This window comes from Schistocerca cancellata, chromosome 2 (assembly GCF_023864275.1).
Source record: "Schistocerca cancellata isolate TAMUIC-IGC-003103 chromosome 2, iqSchCanc2.1, whole genome shotgun sequence".
Classification (NCBI taxonomy): Eukaryota; Metazoa; Arthropoda; class Insecta; order Orthoptera; family Acrididae; genus Schistocerca; species Schistocerca cancellata.
In genome coordinates, this window is record NC_064627.1 from 952,281,521 (window position 1) to 952,297,730 (window position 16,210).

General features: G+C 48.4%; 26 non-coding genes across 26 annotated transcripts; 13 read left to right on the top strand and 13 right to left on the bottom strand.

The window, feature by feature from the left end:
• Positions 1–229: 229 nt before the first annotated feature.
• On the bottom strand, positions 230–301 carry Trnap-ugg (transfer RNA proline (anticodon UGG)). Its single transcript has one exon. It is a non-coding gene; the product is annotated as a tRNA-Pro (tRNA).
• Positions 302–858: 557 nt separating this feature from the next.
• Positions 859–930, top strand: Trnaq-uug (transfer RNA glutamine (anticodon UUG)). The gene has a single exon. It is a non-coding gene; the product is annotated as a tRNA-Gln (tRNA).
• A 1,135-nt stretch (positions 931–2,065) lies between these two features.
• Trnaq-uug (transfer RNA glutamine (anticodon UUG)) lies at positions 2,066–2,137 on the top strand. Its single transcript has one exon. It is a non-coding gene; the product is annotated as a tRNA-Gln (tRNA).
• Positions 2,138–2,643: 506 nt separating this feature from the next.
• Trnap-ugg (transfer RNA proline (anticodon UGG)) lies at positions 2,644–2,715 on the bottom strand. Its single transcript has one exon. It is a non-coding gene; the product is annotated as a tRNA-Pro (tRNA).
• Positions 2,716–3,272: 557 nt separating this feature from the next.
• On the top strand, positions 3,273–3,344 carry Trnaq-uug (transfer RNA glutamine (anticodon UUG)). The gene has a single exon. It is a non-coding gene; the product is annotated as a tRNA-Gln (tRNA).
• Positions 3,345–3,850: 506 nt separating this feature from the next.
• Trnap-ugg (transfer RNA proline (anticodon UGG)) lies at positions 3,851–3,922 on the bottom strand. Its single transcript has one exon. It is a non-coding gene; the product is annotated as a tRNA-Pro (tRNA).
• A 557-nt stretch (positions 3,923–4,479) lies between these two features.
• Trnaq-uug (transfer RNA glutamine (anticodon UUG)) lies at positions 4,480–4,551 on the top strand. The gene has a single exon. It is a non-coding gene; the product is annotated as a tRNA-Gln (tRNA).
• A 506-nt stretch (positions 4,552–5,057) lies between these two features.
• Trnap-ugg (transfer RNA proline (anticodon UGG)) lies at positions 5,058–5,129 on the bottom strand. Its single transcript has one exon. It is a non-coding gene; the product is annotated as a tRNA-Pro (tRNA).
• A 557-nt stretch (positions 5,130–5,686) lies between these two features.
• On the top strand, positions 5,687–5,758 carry Trnaq-uug (transfer RNA glutamine (anticodon UUG)). The gene has a single exon. It is a non-coding gene; the product is annotated as a tRNA-Gln (tRNA).
• Positions 5,759–6,264: 506 nt separating this feature from the next.
• On the bottom strand, positions 6,265–6,336 carry Trnap-ugg (transfer RNA proline (anticodon UGG)). The gene has a single exon. It is a non-coding gene; the product is annotated as a tRNA-Pro (tRNA).
• A 557-nt stretch (positions 6,337–6,893) lies between these two features.
• Trnaq-uug (transfer RNA glutamine (anticodon UUG)) lies at positions 6,894–6,965 on the top strand. The gene has a single exon. It is a non-coding gene; the product is annotated as a tRNA-Gln (tRNA).
• A 506-nt stretch (positions 6,966–7,471) lies between these two features.
• Trnap-ugg (transfer RNA proline (anticodon UGG)) lies at positions 7,472–7,543 on the bottom strand. Its single transcript has one exon. It is a non-coding gene; the product is annotated as a tRNA-Pro (tRNA).
• A 557-nt stretch (positions 7,544–8,100) lies between these two features.
• On the top strand, positions 8,101–8,172 carry Trnaq-uug (transfer RNA glutamine (anticodon UUG)). The gene has a single exon. It is a non-coding gene; the product is annotated as a tRNA-Gln (tRNA).
• Positions 8,173–8,678: 506 nt separating this feature from the next.
• Trnap-ugg (transfer RNA proline (anticodon UGG)) lies at positions 8,679–8,750 on the bottom strand. The gene has a single exon. It is a non-coding gene; the product is annotated as a tRNA-Pro (tRNA).
• A 557-nt stretch (positions 8,751–9,307) lies between these two features.
• Trnaq-uug (transfer RNA glutamine (anticodon UUG)) lies at positions 9,308–9,379 on the top strand. Its single transcript has one exon. It is a non-coding gene; the product is annotated as a tRNA-Gln (tRNA).
• Positions 9,380–9,885: 506 nt separating this feature from the next.
• Positions 9,886–9,957, bottom strand: Trnap-ugg (transfer RNA proline (anticodon UGG)). The gene has a single exon. It is a non-coding gene; the product is annotated as a tRNA-Pro (tRNA).
• A 557-nt stretch (positions 9,958–10,514) lies between these two features.
• Positions 10,515–10,586, top strand: Trnaq-uug (transfer RNA glutamine (anticodon UUG)). The gene has a single exon. It is a non-coding gene; the product is annotated as a tRNA-Gln (tRNA).
• Positions 10,587–11,092: 506 nt separating this feature from the next.
• On the bottom strand, positions 11,093–11,164 carry Trnap-ugg (transfer RNA proline (anticodon UGG)). Its single transcript has one exon. It is a non-coding gene; the product is annotated as a tRNA-Pro (tRNA).
• Positions 11,165–11,721: 557 nt separating this feature from the next.
• On the top strand, positions 11,722–11,793 carry Trnaq-uug (transfer RNA glutamine (anticodon UUG)). The gene has a single exon. It is a non-coding gene; the product is annotated as a tRNA-Gln (tRNA).
• Positions 11,794–12,299: 506 nt separating this feature from the next.
• Positions 12,300–12,371, bottom strand: Trnap-ugg (transfer RNA proline (anticodon UGG)). The gene has a single exon. It is a non-coding gene; the product is annotated as a tRNA-Pro (tRNA).
• Positions 12,372–12,928: 557 nt separating this feature from the next.
• Positions 12,929–13,000, top strand: Trnaq-uug (transfer RNA glutamine (anticodon UUG)). The gene has a single exon. It is a non-coding gene; the product is annotated as a tRNA-Gln (tRNA).
• A 506-nt stretch (positions 13,001–13,506) lies between these two features.
• Positions 13,507–13,578, bottom strand: Trnap-ugg (transfer RNA proline (anticodon UGG)). Its single transcript has one exon. It is a non-coding gene; the product is annotated as a tRNA-Pro (tRNA).
• Positions 13,579–14,135: 557 nt separating this feature from the next.
• On the top strand, positions 14,136–14,207 carry Trnaq-uug (transfer RNA glutamine (anticodon UUG)). The gene has a single exon. It is a non-coding gene; the product is annotated as a tRNA-Gln (tRNA).
• Positions 14,208–14,713: 506 nt separating this feature from the next.
• Positions 14,714–14,785, bottom strand: Trnap-ugg (transfer RNA proline (anticodon UGG)). Its single transcript has one exon. It is a non-coding gene; the product is annotated as a tRNA-Pro (tRNA).
• Positions 14,786–15,342: 557 nt separating this feature from the next.
• Trnaq-uug (transfer RNA glutamine (anticodon UUG)) lies at positions 15,343–15,414 on the top strand. Its single transcript has one exon. It is a non-coding gene; the product is annotated as a tRNA-Gln (tRNA).
• Positions 15,415–15,920: 506 nt separating this feature from the next.
• Positions 15,921–15,992, bottom strand: Trnap-ugg (transfer RNA proline (anticodon UGG)). The gene has a single exon. It is a non-coding gene; the product is annotated as a tRNA-Pro (tRNA).
• Positions 15,993–16,210: the final 218 nt, after the last annotated feature.

Genomic DNA, 16,210 nt, shown 5'->3' on the forward strand with positions numbered 1-16,210 from the left:
GATGTACTAGTTCCTGGGAAACGAATAGAATCGCTGTACGTGCCAGTCTTTACGTATAGATATAAGTGAGCGAAGACGGCTTAATCCTGCCACGTAGATTGCTTTCCACATGACGCACTTGCCAGTCTCTTGGGCCGGTGGCCCACATGCAGTTTGTCCTGTTGCGTGGCTTACTTTCAGAGACTCGCAAGTTTAACGTAGTGTTTGGTTGTCGCGAAAGTGAAAAGTAGGGCCTGTCCGGGATATGAACCCGGAACCTCCTGCACCCAAAGCAGGAATCATACCCCTAGACCAACAGGCCGCACAAGGAAGCACGTCTGCACCCCGCCACCTACTGACATCTTGCCGCACTTGCTAGTTGCAGCATACAATCTGGACCATATTCTCAAAGAGCTTTCTTAATCCGACACCCACAACATGAGCTGTGCTGAACACCAGTGTATGTGAATGCTCAAAGAGCTGCTAGAGTTGTGTGTCAGTATTTCGACCGTGTGAAGTGCAAATGTTATCGTGTCACGCACTATCCGCCCACTACGTAGCGTTCTGTGTCAGCACGCAGTTTTCGCCAGTACTCTGTGTCCATAGCTGTTTCCATAGCTAGGCTGCTTCCAGCACAATGCATGCACCATACGAAAGTGGCCGTTGCGCGATTTTGATTACCTGAGCCTTCGACATCACTTGATGTACGAATACTGGCAAGAATTCTTGCTACATTCGAAGGTGCACCTTCCACTTTCAGCCTACCTGGTTGCTTCATTTGCCACGCAAACACTTCCTGAGGACGCTACATGAAATAACATCGCATCTCATCGGCTTAATGACATGATGCTACCGAATTGAAGACCGCTACAGGCATCCGGTTCCATGGTGTAATGGTTAGCACTCTGGACTTTGAATCCAGCGATCCGAGTTCGAGTCTCGGTGGAACCTGACGCTGTGTTTTGCGCTCGTTTCTAGAAATGTGTACGAGCCGGAAGTTGGAATTGTATATGCAGAATTTTAGCTAGGATCATGTAACGCAAATTGTTAACAGCAGTCCACACGTGAATGGGGAACGCTCCAAATGCTTATGCTTTTGATACTAGGATTAATAACGGAACGAAAGGGGTTCAACTGCGAGAAGACGCCCTCAGCTGTTTCTCCCAGCAGGAAAGACATCTCTCCGTTTTGGGTGCTGCATGCGCATGCATTTAACAAACGTGCATGCGATGTACTAGTTCCTGGGAAACGAATAGAATCGCTGTACGTGCCAGTCTTTACGTATAGATATAAGTGAGCGAAGACGGCTTAATCCTGCCACGTAGATTGCTTTCCACATGACGCACTTGCCAGTCTCTTGGGCCGGTGGCCCACATGCAGTTTGTCCTGTTGCGTGGCTTACTTTCAGAGACTCGCAAGTTTAACGTAGTGTTTGGTTGTCGCGAAAGTGAAAAGTAGGGCCTGTCCGGGATATGAAACCGGAACCCCCTGCACCCAAAGCAGGAATCATACCCCTAGACCAACAGGCCGCACAAGGAAGCACGTCTGCACCCCGCCACCTACTGACATCTTGCCGCACTTGCTAGTTGCAGCATACAATCTGGACCATATTCTCAAAGAGCTTTCTTAATCCGACACCCACAACATGAGCTGTGCTGAACACCAGTGTATGTGAATGCTCAAAGAGCTGCTAGAGTTGTGTGTCAGTATTTCGACCGTGTGAAGTGCAAATGTTATCGTGTCACGCACTATCCGCCCACTAAGTAGCGTTCTGTGTCAGCACGCAGTTTTCGCCAGTACTCTGTGTCCATAGCTGTTTCCATAGCTAGGCTGCTTCCAGCACAATGCATGCACCATACGAAAGTGGCCGTTGCGCGATTTTGATTACCTGAGCCTTCGACATCACTTGATGTACGAATACTGGCAAGAATTCTTGCTACATTCGAAGGTGCACCTTCCACTTTCAGCCAACTTGGTTGCTTCATTTGCCACGCAAACACTTCCTGAGGACGCTACATGAAATAACATCGCATCTCATCGGCTTAATGACATGATGCTACTGAACTGAAGACCGCTACAGGCATCCGGTTCCATGGTGTAATGGTTAGCACTCTGGACTTTGAATCCAGCGATCCGAGTTCGAGTCTCGGTGGAACCTGACGCTGTGTTTTGCGCTCGTTTCTAGAAATGTGTACGAGCCGGTAGTTGGAATTGTATATGCAGAATTTTAGCTAGGATCATGTAACGCAAATTGTTAATAGCAGTCCACACGTGAATGGGGAACGCTCCAAATGCTTATGCTTTTGATACTAGGATTAATAACGGAACGAAAGGGGTTCAACTGTGAGAAGACGCCCTCAGCTGTTTCTCCCAGCAGGAAAGACATCTCTCCGTTTTGGGTGCTGCATGCGCATGCATTTAACAAACGTGCATGCGATGTACTAGTTCCTGGGAAACGAATAGAATCGCTGTACGTGCCAGTCTTTACGTATAGATATAAGTGAGCGAAGACGGCTTAATCCTGCCACGTAGATTGCTTTCCACATGACGCACTTGCCAGTCTCTTGGGCCGGTGGCCCACATGCAGTTTGTCCTGTTGCGTGGCTTACTTTCAGAGACTCGCAAGTTTAACGTAGTGTTTGGTTGTCGCGAAAGTGAAAAGTAGGGCCTGTCCGGGATATGAACCCGGAACCTCCTGCACCCAAAGCAGGAATCATACCCCTAGACCAACAGGCCGCACAAGGAAGCACGTCTGCACCCCGCCACCTACTGACATCTTGCCGCACTTGCTAGTTGCAGCATACAATCTGGACCATATTCTCAAAGAGCTTTCTTAATCCGACACCCACAACATGAGCTGTGCTGAACACCAGTGTATGTGAATGCTCAAAGAGCTGCTAGAGTTGTGTGTCAGTATTTCGACCGTGTGAAGTGCAAATGTTATCGTGTCACGCACTATCCGCCCACTACGTAGCGTTCTGTGTCAGCACGCAGTTTTCGCCAGTACTCTGTGTCCATAGCTGTTTCCATAGCTAGGCTGCTTCCAGCACAATGCATGCACCATACGAAAGTGGCCGTTGCGCGATTTTGATTACCTGAGCCTTCGACATCACTTGATGTACGAATACTGGCAAGAATTCTTGCTACATTCGAAGGTGCACCTTCCACTTTCAGCCAACTTGGTTGCTTCATTTGCCACGCAAACACTTCCTGAGGACGCTACATGAAATAACATCGCATCTCATCGGCTTAATGACATGATGCTACTGAACTGAAGACCGCTACAGGCATCCGGTTCCATGGTGTAATGGTTAGCACTCTGGACTTTGAATCCAGCGATCCGAGTTCGAGTCTCGGTGGAACCTGACGCTGTGTTTTGCGCTCGTTTCTAGAAATGTGTACGAGCCGGTAGTTGGAATTGTATATGCAGAATTTTAGCTAGGATCATGTAACGCAAATTGTTAATAGCAGTCCACACGTGAATGGGGAACGCTCCAAATGCTTATGCTTTTGATACTAGGATTAATAACGGAACGAAAGGGGTTCAACTGCGAGAAGACGCCCTCAGCTGTTTCTCCCAGCAGGAAAGACATCTCTCCGTTTTGGGTGCTGCATGCGCATGCATTTAACAAACGTGCATGCGATGTACTAGTTCCTGGGAAACGAATAGAATCGCTGTACGTGCCAGTCTTTACGTATAGATATAAGTGAGCGAAGACGGCTTAATCCTGCCACGTAGATTGCTTTCCACATGACGCACTTGCCAGTCTCTTGGGCCGGTGGCCCACATGCAGTTTGTCCTGTTGCGTGGCTTACTTTCAGAGACTCGCAAGTTTAACGTAGTGTTTGGTTGTCGCGAAAGTGAAAAGTAGGGCCTGTCCGGGATATGAACCCGGAACCTCCTGCACCCAAAGCAGGAATCATACCCCTAGACCAACAGGCCGCACAAGGAAGCACGTCTGCACCCCGCCACCTACTGACATCTTGCCGCACTTGCTAGTTGCAGCATACAATCTGGACCATATTCTCAAAGAGCTTTCTTAATCCGACACCCACAACATGAGCTGTGCTGAACACCAGTGTATGTGAATGCTCAAAGAGCTGCTAGAGTTGTGTGTCAGTATTTCGACCGTGTGAAGTGCAAATGTTATCGTGTCACGCACTATCCGCCCACTACGTAGCGTTGTGTGTCAGCACGCAGTTTTCGCCAGTACTCTGTGTCCATAGCTGTTTCCATAGCTAGGCTGCTTCCAGCACAATGCATGCACCATACGAAAGTGGCCGTTGCGCGATTTTGATTACCTGAGCCTTCGACATCACTTGATGTACGAATACTGGCAAGAATTCTTGCTACATTCGAAGGTGCACCTTCCACTTTCAGCCAACTTGGTTGCTTCATTTGCCACGCAAACACTTCCTGAGGACGCTACATGAAATAACATCGCATCTCATCGGCTTAATGACATGATGCTACTGCACTGAAGACCGCTACAGGCATCCGGTTCCATGGTGTAATGGTTAGCACTCTGGACTTTGAATCCAGCGATCCGAGTTCGAGTCTCGGTGGAACCTGACGCTGTGTTTTGCGCTCGTTTCTAGAAATGTGTACGAGCCGGTAGTTGGAATTGTATATGCAGAATTTTAGCTAGGATCATGTAACGCAAATTGTTAATAGCAGTCCACACGTGAATGGGGAACGCTCCAAATGCTTATGCTTTTGATACTAGGATTAATAACGGAACCAAAGGGGTTCAACTGCGAGAAGACGCCCTCAGCTGTTTCTCCCAGCAGGAAAGACATCTCTCCGTTTTGGGTGCTGCATGCGCATGCATTTAACAAACGTGCATGCGATGTACTAGTTCCTGGGAAACGAATAGAATCGCTGTACGTGCCAGTCTTTACGTATAGATATAAGTGAGCGAAGACGGCTTAATCCTGCCACGTAGATTGCTTTCCACATGACGCACTTGCCAGTCTCTTGGGCCGGTGGCCCACATGCAGTTTGTCCTGTTGCGTGGCTTACTTTCAGAGACTCGCAAGTTTAACGTAGTGTTTGGTTGTCGCGAAAGTGAAAAGTAGGGCCTGTCCGGGATATGAACCCGGAACCTCCTGCACCCAAAGCAGGAATCATACCCCTAGACCAACAGGCCGCACAAGGAAGCACGTCTGCACCCCGCCACCTACTGACATCTTGCCGCACTTGCTAGTTGCAGCATACAATCTGGACCATATTCTCAAAGAGCTTTCTTAATCCGACACCCACAACATGAGCTGTGCTGAACACCAGTGTATGTGAATGCTCAAAGAGCTGCTAGAGTTGTGTGTCAGTATTTCGACCGTGTGAAGTGCAAATGTTATCGTGTCACGCACTATCCGCCCACTACGTAGCGTTCTGTGTCAGCACGCAGTTTTCGCCAGTACTCTGTGTCCATAGCTGTTTCCATAGCTAGGCTGCTTCCAGCACAATGCATGCACCATACGAAAGTGGCCGTTGCGCGATTTTGATTACCTGAGCCTTCGACATCACTTGATGTACGAATACTGGCAAGAATTCTTGCTACATTCGAAGGTGCACCTTCCACTTTCAGCCAACTTGGTTGCTTCATTTGCCACGCAAACACTTCCTGAGGACGCTACATGAAATAACATCGCATCTCATCGGCTTAATGACATGATGCTACTGAACTGAAGACCGCTACAGGCATCCGGTTCCATGGTGTAATGGTTAGCACTCTGGACTTTGAATCCAGCGATCCGAGTTCGAGTCTCGGTGGAACCTGACGCTGTGTTTTGCGCTCGTTTCTAGAAATGTGTACGAGCCGGTAGTTGGAATTGTATATGCAGAATTTTAGCTAGGATCATGTAACGCAAATTGTTAATAGCAGTCCACACGTGAATGGGGAACGCTCCAAATGCTTATGCTTTTGATACTAGGATTAATAACGGAACGAAAGGGGTTCAACTGCGAGAAGACGCCCTCAGCTGTTTCTCCCAGCAGGAAAGACATCTCTCCGTTTTGGGTGCTGCATGCGCATGCATTTAACAAACGTGCATGCGATGTACTAGTTCCTGGGAAACGAATAGAATCGCTGTACGTGCCAGTCTTTACGTATAGATATAAGTGAGCGAAGACGGCTTAATCCTGCCACGTAGATTGCTTTCCACATGACGCACTTGCCAGTCTCTTGGGCCGGTGGCCCACATGCAGTTTGTCCTGTTGCGTGGCTTACTTTCAGAGACTCGCAAGTTTAACGTAGTGTTTGGTTGTCGCGAAAGTGAAAAGTAGGGCCTGTCCGGGATATGAACCCGGAACCTCCTGCACCCAAAGCAGGAATCATACCCCTAGACCAACAGGCCGCACAAGGAAGCACGTCTGCACCCCGCCACCTACTGACATCTTGCCGCACTTGCTAGTTGCAGCATACAATCTGGACCATATTCTCAAAGAGCTTTCTTAATCCGACACCCACAACATGAGCTGTGCTGAACACCAGTGTATGTGAATGCTCAAAGAGCTGCTAGAGTTGTGTGTCAGTATTTCGACCGTGTGAAGTGCAAATGTTATCGTGTCACGCACTATCCGCCCACTACGTAGCGTTCTGTGTCAGCACGCAGTTTTCGCCAGTACTCTGTGTCCATAGCTGTTTCCATAGCTAGGCTGCTTCCAGCACAATGCATGCACCATACGAAAGTGGCCGTTGCGCGATTTTGATTACCTGAGCCTTCGACATCACTTGATGTACGAATACTGGCAAGAATTCTTGCTACATTCGAAGGTGCACCTTCCACTTTCAGCCAACTTGGTTGCTTCATTTGCCACGCAAACACTTCCTGAGGACGCTACATGAAATAACATCGCATCTCATCGGCTTAATGACATGATGCTACTGAACTGAAGACCGCTACAGGCATCCGGTTCCATGGTGTAATGGTTAGCACTCTGGACTTTGAATCCAGCGATCCGAGTTCGAGTCTCGGTGGAACCTGACGCTGTGTTTTGCGCTCGTTTCTAGAAATGTGTACGAGCCGGTAGTTGGAATTGTATATGCAGAATTTTAGCTAGGATCATGTAACGCAAATTGTTAATATCAGTCCACACGTGAATGGGGAACGCTCCAAATGCTTATGCTTTTGATACTAGGATTAATAACGGAACCAAAGGGGTTCAACTGCGAGAAGACGCCCTCAGCTGTTTCTCCCAGCAGGAAAGACATCTCTCCGTTTTGGGTGCTGCATGCGCATGCATTTAACAAACGTGCATGCGATGTACTAGTTCCTGGGAAACGAATAGAATCGCTGTACGTGCCAGTCTTTACGTATAGATATAAGTGAGCGAAGACGGCTTAATCCTGCCACGTAGATTGCTTTCCACATGACGCACTTGCCAGTCTCTTGGGCCGGTGGCCCACATGCAGTTTGTCCTGTTGCGTGGCTTACTTTCAGAGACTCGCAAGTTTAACGTAGTGTTTGGTTGTCGCGAAAGTGAAAAGTAGGGCCTGTCCGGGATATGAACCCGGAACCTCCTGCACCCAAAGCAGGAATCATACCCCTAGACCAACAGGCCGCACAAGGAAGCACGTCTGCACCCCGCCACCGACTGACATCTTGCCGCACTTGCTAGTTGCAGCATACAATCTGGACCATATTCTCAAAGAGCTTTCTTAATCCGACACCCACAACATGAGCTGTGCTGAACACCAGTGTATGTGAATGCTCAAAGAGCTGCTAGAGTTGTGTGTCAGTATTTCGACCGTGTGAAGTGCAAATGTTATCGTGTCACGCACTATCCGCCCACTACGTAGCGTTCTGTGTCAGCACGCAGTTTTCGCCAGTACTCTGTGTCCATAGCTGTTTCCATAGCTAGGCTGCTTCCAGCACAATGCATGCACCATACGAAAGTGGCCGTTGCGCGATTTTGATTACCTGAGCCTTCGACATCACTTGATGTACGAATACTGGCAAGAATTCTTGCTACATTCGAAGGTGCACCTTCCACTTTCATCCAACTTGGTTGCTTCATTTGCCACGCAAACACTTCCTGAGGACGCTACATGAAATAACATCGCATCTCATCGGCTTAATGACATGATGCTACTGAACTGAAGACCGCTACAGGCATCCGATTCCATGGTGTAATGGTTAGCACTCTGGACTTTGAATCCAGCGATCCGAGTTCGAGTCTCGGTGGAACCTGACGCTGTGTTTTGCGCTCGTTTCTAGAAATGTGTACGAGCCGGTAGTTGGAATTGTATATGCAGAATTTTAGCTAGGATCATGTAACGCAAATTGTTAATAGCAGTCCACACGTGAATGGGGAACGCTCCAAATGCTTATGCTTTTGATACTAGGATTAATAACGGAACCAAAGGGGTTCAACTGCGAGAAGACGCCCTCAGCTGTTTCTCCCAGCAGGAAAGACATCTCTCCGTTTTGGGTGCTGCATGCGCATGCATTTAACAAACGTGCATGCGATGTACTAGTTCCTGGGAAACGAATAGAATCGCTGTACGTGCCAGTCTTTACGTATAGATATAAGTGAGCGAAGACGGCTTAATCCTGCCACGTAGATTGCTTTCCACATGACGCACTTGCCAGTCTCTTGGGCCAGTGGCCCACATGCAGTTTGTCCTGTTGCGTGGCTTACTTTCAGAGACTCGCAAGTTTAACGTAGTGTTTGGTTGTCGCGAAAGTGAAAAGTAGGGCCTGTCCGGGATATGAACCCGGAACCTCCTGCACCCAAAGCAGGAATCATACCCCTAGACCAACAGGCCGCACAAGGAAGCACGTCTGCACCCCGCCACCTACTGACATCGTGCCGCACTTGCTAGTTGCAGCATACAATCTGGACCATATTCTCAAAGAGCTTTCTTAATCCGACACCCACAACATGAGCTGTGCTGAACACCAGTGTATGTGAATGCTCAAAGAGCTGCTAGAGTTGTGTGTCAGTTTTTCGACCGTGTGAAGTGCAAATGTTATCGTGTCACGCACTATCCGCCCACTACGTAGCGTTCTGTGTCAGCACGCAGTTTTCGCCAGTACTCTGTGTCCATAGCTGTTTCCATAGCTAGGCTGCTTCCAGCACAATGCATGCACCATACGAAAGTGGCCGTTGCGCGATTTTGATTACCTGAGCCTTCGACATCACTTGATGTACGAATACTGGCAAGAATTCTTGCTACATTCGAAGGTGCACCTTCCACTTTCAGCCTACTTGGTTGCTTCATTTGCCACGCAAACACTTCCTGAGGACGCTACATGAAATAACATCGCATCTCATCGGCTTAATGACATGATGCTACTGAACTGAAGACCGCTACAGGCATCCGGTTCCATGGTGTAATGGTTAGCACTCTGGACTTTGAATCCAGCGATCCGAGTTCGAGTCTCGGTGGAACCTGACGCTGTGTTTTGCGCTCGTTTCTAGAAATGTGTACGAGCCGGTAGTTGGAATTGTATATGCAGAATTTTAGCTAGGATCATGTAACGCAAATTGTTAATAGCAGTCCACACGTGAATGGGGAACGCTCCAAATGCTTATGCTTTTGATACTAGGATTAATAACGGAACCAAAGGGGTTCAACTGCGAGAAGACGCCCTCAGCTGTTTCTCCCAGCAGGAAAGACATCTCTCCGTTTTGGGTGCTGCATGCGCATGCATTTAACAAACGTGCATGCGATGTACTAGTTCCTGGGAAACGAATAGAATCGCTGTACGTGCCAGTCTTTACGTATAGATATAAGTGAGCGAAGACGGCTTAATCCTGCCACGTAGATTGCTTTCCACATGACGCACTTGCCAGTCTCTTGGGCCGGTGGCCCACATGCAGTTTGTCCTGTTGCGTGGCTTACTTTCAGAGACTCGCAAGTTTAACGTAGTGTTTGGTTGTCGCGAAAGTGAAAAGTAGGGCCTGTCCGGGATATGAACCCGGAACCTCCTGCACCCAAAGCAGGAATCATACCCCTAGACCAACAGGCCGCACAAGGAAGCACGTCTGCACCCCGCCACCTACTGACATCTTGCCGCACTTGCTAGTTGCAGCATACAATCTGGACCATATTCTCAAAGAGCTTTCTTAATCCGACACCCACAACATGAGCTGTGCTGAACACCAGTGTATGTGAATGCTCAAAGAGCTGCTAGAGTTGTGTGTCAGTATTTCGACCGTGTGAAGTGCAAATGTTATCGTGTCACGCACTATCCGCCCACTACGTAGCGTTCTGTGTCAGCACGCAGTTTTCGCCAGTACTCTGTGTCCATAGCTGTTTCCATAGCTAGGCTGCTTCCAGCACAATGCATGCACCATACGAAAGTGGCCGTTGCGCGATTTTGATTACCTGAGCCTTCGACATCACTTGATGTACGAATACTGGCAAGAATTCTTGCTACATTCGAAGGTGCACCTTCCACTTTCATCCAACTTGGTTGCTTCATTTGCCACGCAAACACTTCCTGAGGACGCTACATGAAATAACATCGCATCTCATCGGCTTAATGACATGATGCTACTGAACTGAAGACCGCTACAGGCATCCGATTCCGTGGTGTAATGGTTAGCACTCTGGACTTTGAATCCAGCGATCCGAGTTCGAGTCTCGGTGGAACCTGACGCTGTGTTTTGCGCTCGTTTCTAGAAATGTGTACGAGCCGGTAGTTGGAATTGTATATGCAGAATTTTAGCTAGGATCATGTAACGCAAATTGTTAATAGCAGTCCACACGTGAATGGGGAACGCTCCAAATGCTTATGCTTTTGATACTAGGATTAATAACGGAACCAAAGGGGTTCAACTGCGAGAAGACGCCCTCAGCTGTTTCTCCCAGCAGGAAAGACATCTCTCCGTTTTGGGTGCTGCATGCGCATGCATTTAACAAACGTGCATGCGATGTACTAGTTCCTGGGAAACGAATAGAATCGCTGTACGTGCCAGTCTTTACGTATAGATATAAGTGAGCGAAGACGGCTTAATCCTGCCACGTAGATTGCTTTCCACATGACGCACTTGCCAGTCTCTTGGGCCAGTGGCCCACATGCAGTTTGTCCTGTTGCGTGGCTTACTTTCAGAGACTCGCAAGTTTAACGTAGTGTTTGGTTGTCGCGAAAGTGAAAAGTAGGGCCTGTCCGGGATATGAACCCGGAACCTCCTGCACCCAAAGCAGGAATCATACCCCTAGACCAACAGGCCCCACAAGGAAGCACGTCTGCACCCCGCCACCTACTGACATCGTGCCGCACTTGCTAGTTGCAGCATACAATCTGGACCATATTCTCAAAGAGCTTTCTTAATCCGACACCCACAACATGAGCTGTGCTGAACACCAGTGTATGTGAATGCTCAAAGAGCTGCTAGAGTTGTGTGTCAGTTTTTCGACCGTGTGAAGTGCAAATGTTATCGTGTCACGCACTATCCGCCCACTACGTAGCGTTCTGTGTCAGCACGCAGTTTTCGCCAGTACTCTGTGTCCATAGCTGTTTCCATAGCTAGGCTGCTTCCAGCACAATGCATGCACCATACGAAAGTGGCCGTTGCGCGATTTTGATTACCTGAGCCTTCGACATCACTTGATGTACGAATACTGGCAAGAATTCTTGCTACATTCGAAGGTGCACCTTCCACTTTCACCCTACCTGGTTGCTTCATTTGCCACGCAAACACTTCCTGAGGACGCTACATGAAATAACATCGCATCTCATCGGCTTAATGACATGATGCTACTGAACTGAAGACCGCTACAGGCATCCGGTTCCATGGTGTAATGGTTAGCACTCTGGACTTTGAATCCAGCGATCCGAGTTCGAGTCTCGGTGAAACCTGACGCTGTGTTTTGCGCTCGTTTCTAGAAATGTGTACGAGCCGGTAGTTGGAATTGTATATGCAGAATTTTAGCTAGGATCATGTAACGCAAATTGTTAATAGCAGTCCACACGTGAATGGGGAACGCTCCAAATGCTTATGCTTTTGATACTAGGATTAATAACGGAACGAAAGGGGTTCAACTGCGAGAAGACGCCCTCAGCTGTTTCTCCCAGCAGGAAAGACATCTCTCCGTTTTGGGTGCTGCATGCGCATGCATTTAACAAACGTGCATGCGATGTACTAGTTCCTGGGAAACGAATAGAATCGCTGTACGTGCCAGTCTTTACGTATAGATATAAGAGAGCGAAGTCGGCTTAATCCTGCCACGTAGATTGCTTTCCACATGACGCACTTGCCAGTCTCTTGGGCCGGTGGCCCACATGCAGTTTGTCCTGTTGCGTGGCTTACTTTCAGAGACTCGCAAGTTTAACGTAGTATTTGGTTGTCGCGAAAGTGAAAAGTAGGGCCTGTCCGGGATATGAACCCGGAACCTCCTGCACCCAAAGCAGGAATCATACCCCTAGACCAACAGGCCGCACAAGGAAAAACGTCTGCACACCGCCACCTACTGACATCTTGCCGCACTTGCTAGTTGCAGCATACAATCTGGACCATATTCTCAAAGAGCTTTCTTAATCCGACACCCACAACATGAGCTGTGCTGAACACCAGTGTATGTGAATGCTCAAAGAGCTGCTAGAGTTGTGTGTCAGTATTTCGACCGTGTGAAGTGCAAATGTTATCGTGTCACGCACTATCCGCCCACTACGTAGCGTTGTGTGTCAGCACGCAGTTTTCGCCAGTACTCTGTGTCCATAGCTGTTTCCATAGCTAGGCTGCTTCCAGCACAATGCATGCACCATACGAAAGTGGCCGTTGCGCGATTTTGATTACCTGAGCCTTCGACATCACTTGATGTACGAATACTGGCAAGAATTCTTGCTACATTCGAAGGTGCACCTTCCACTTTCAGCCAACTTGGTTGCTTCATTTGCCACGCAAACACTTCCTGAGGACGCTACATGAAATAACATCGCATCTCATCGGCTTAATGACATGATGCTACTGAACTGAAGACCGCTACAGGCATCCGGTTCCATGGTGTAATGGTTAGCACTCTGGACTTTGAATCCAGCGATCCGAGTTCGAGTCTCGGTGGAACCTGACGCTGTGTTTTGCGCTCGTTTCTAGAAATGTGTACGAGCCGGTAGTTGGAATTGTATATGCAGAATTTTAGCTAGGATCATGTAACGCAAATTGTTAATAGCAGTCCACACGTGAATGGGGAACGCTCCAAATGCTTATGCTTTTGATACTAGGATTAATAACGGAACGAAAGGGGTTCAACTGCGAGAAGACGCCCTCAGCTGTTTCTCCCAGCAGGAAAGACATCTCTCCGTTTTGGGTGCTGCATGCGCATGCATTTAACAAACGTGCATGCGATGTACTAGTTCCTGGGAAACGAATAGAATCGCTGTACGTGCCAGTCTTTACGTATAGATATAAGAGAGCGAAGTCGGCTTAATCCTGCCACGTAGATTGCTTTCCACATGACGCACTTGCCAGTCTCTTGGGCCGGTGGCCCACATGCAGTTTGTCCTGTTGCGTGGCTTACTTTCAGAGACTCGCAAGTTTAACGTAGTATTTGGTTGTCGCGAAAGTGAAAAGTAGGGCCTGTCCGGGATATGAACCCGGAACCTCCTGCACCCAAAGCAGGAATCATACCCCTAGACCAACAGGCCGCACAAGGAAAAACGTCTGCACACCGCCACCTACTGACATCTTGCCGCACTTGCTAGTTGCAGCATACAATCTGGACCATATTCTCAAAGAGCTTTCTTAATCCGACACCCACAACATGAGCTGTGCTGAACACCAGTGTATGTGAATGCTCAAAGAGCTGCTAGAGTTGTGTGTCAGTATTTCGACCGTGTGAAGTGCAAATGTTATCGTGTCACGCACTATCCGCCCACTACGTAGCGTTCTGTGTCAGCACGCAGTTTTCGCCAGTACTCTGTGTCCATAGCTGTTTCCATAGCTAGGCTGCTTCCAGCACAATGCATGCACCATACGAAAGTGGCCGTTGCGCGATTTTGATTACCTGAGCCTTCGACATCACTTGATGTACGAATACTGGCAAGAATTCTTGCTACATTCGAAGGTGCACCTTCCACTTTCAGCCAACTTGGTTGCTTCATTTGCCACGCAAACACTTCCTGAGGACGCTACATGAAATAACATCGCATCTCATCGGCTTAATGACATGATGCTACTGAACTGAAGACCGCTACAGGCATCCGGTTCCATGGTGTAATGGTTAGCACTCTGGACTTTGAATCCAGCGATCCGAGTTCGAGTCTCGGTGGAACCTGACGCTGTGTTTTGCGCTCGTTTCTAGAAATGTGTACGAGCCGGTAGTTGGAATTGTATATGCAGAATTTTAGCTAGGATCATGTAACGCAAATTGTTAATAGCAGTCCACACGTGAATGGGGAACGCTCCAAATGCTTATGCTTTTGATACTAGGATTAATAACGGAACGAAAGGGGTTCAACTGCGAGAAGACGCCCTCAGCTGTTTCTCCCAGCAGGAAAGACATCTCTCCGTTTTGGGTGCTGCATGCGCATGCATTTAACAAACGTGCATGCGATGTACTAGTTCCTGGGAAACGAATAGAATCGCTGTACGTGCCAGTCTTTACGTATAGATATAAGAGAGCGAAGTCGGCTTAATCCTGCCACGTAGATTGCTTTCCACATGACGCACTTGCCAGTCTCTTGGGCCGGTGGCCCACATGCAGTTTGTCCTGTTGCGTGGCTTACTTTCAGAGACTCGCAAGTTTAACGTAGTATTTGGTTGTCGCGAAAGTGAAAAGTAGGGCCTGTCCGGGATATGAACCCGGAACCTCCTGCACCCAAAGCAGGAATCATACCCCTAGACCAACAGGCCGCACAAGGAAAAACGTCTGCACACCGCCACCTACTGACATCTTGCCGCACTTGCTAGTTGCAGCATACAATCTGGACCATATTCTCAAAGAGCTTTCTTAATCCGACACCCACAACATGAGCTGTGCTGAACACCAGTGTATGTGAATGCTCAAAGAGCTGCTAGAGTTGTGTGTCAGTATTTCGACCGTGTGAAGTGCAAATGTTATCGTGTCACGCACTATCCGCCCACTACGTAGCGTTCTGTGTCAGCACGCAGTTTTCGCCAGTACTCTGTGTCCATAGCTGTTTCCATAGCTAGGCTGCTTCCAGCACAATGCATGCACCATACGAAAGTGGCCGTTGCGCGATTTTGATTACCTGAGCCTTCGACATCACTTGATGTACGAATACTGGCAAGAATTCTTGCTACATTCGAAGGTGCACCTTCCACTTTCAGCCTACCTGGTTGCTTCATTTGCCACGCAAACACTTCCTGAGGACGCTACATGAAATAACATCGCATCTCATCGGCTTAATGACATGATGCTACTGAACTGAAGACCGCTACAGGCATCCGGTTCCATGGTGTAATGGTTAGCACTCTGGACTTTGAATCCAGCGATCCGAGTTCGAGTCTCGGTGGAACCTGACGCTGTGTTTTGCGCTCGTTTCTAGAAATGTGTACGAGCCGGTAGTTGGAATTGTATATGCAGAATTTTAGCTAGGATCATGTAACGCAAATTGTTAATAGCAGTCCACACGTGAATGGGGAACGCTCCAAATGCTTATGCTTTTGATACTAGGATTAATAACGGAACGAAAGGGGTTCAACTGCGAGAAGACGCCCTCAGCTGTTTCTCCCAGCAGGAAAGACATCTCTCCGTTTTGGGTGCTGCATGCGCATGCATTTAACAAACGTGCATGCGATGTACAAGTTCCTGGGAAACGAATAGAATCGCTGTACGTGCCAGTCTTTACGTATAGATATAAGTGAGCGAAGACGGCTTAATCCTGCCACGTAGATTGCTTTCCACATGACGCACTTGCCAGTCTCTTGGGCCGGTGGCCCACATGCAGTTTGTCCTGTTGCGTGGCTTACTTTCAGAGACTCGCAAGTTTAACGTAGTGTTTGGTTGTCGCGAAAGTGAAAAGTAGGGCCTGTCCGGGATATGAACCCGGAACCTCCTGCACCCAAAGCAGGAATCATACCCCTAGACCAACAGGCCGCACAAGGAAGCACGTCTGCACCCCGCCACCTACTGACATCTTGCCGCACTTGCTAGTTGCAGCATACAATCTGGACCATATTCTCAAAGAGCTTTCTTAATCCGACACCCACAACATGAGCTGTGCTGAACACCAGTGTATGTGAATGCTCAAAGAGCTGCTAGAGTTGTGTGTCAGTTTTTCGACCGTGTGAAGTGCAAATGTTATCGTGTCACGC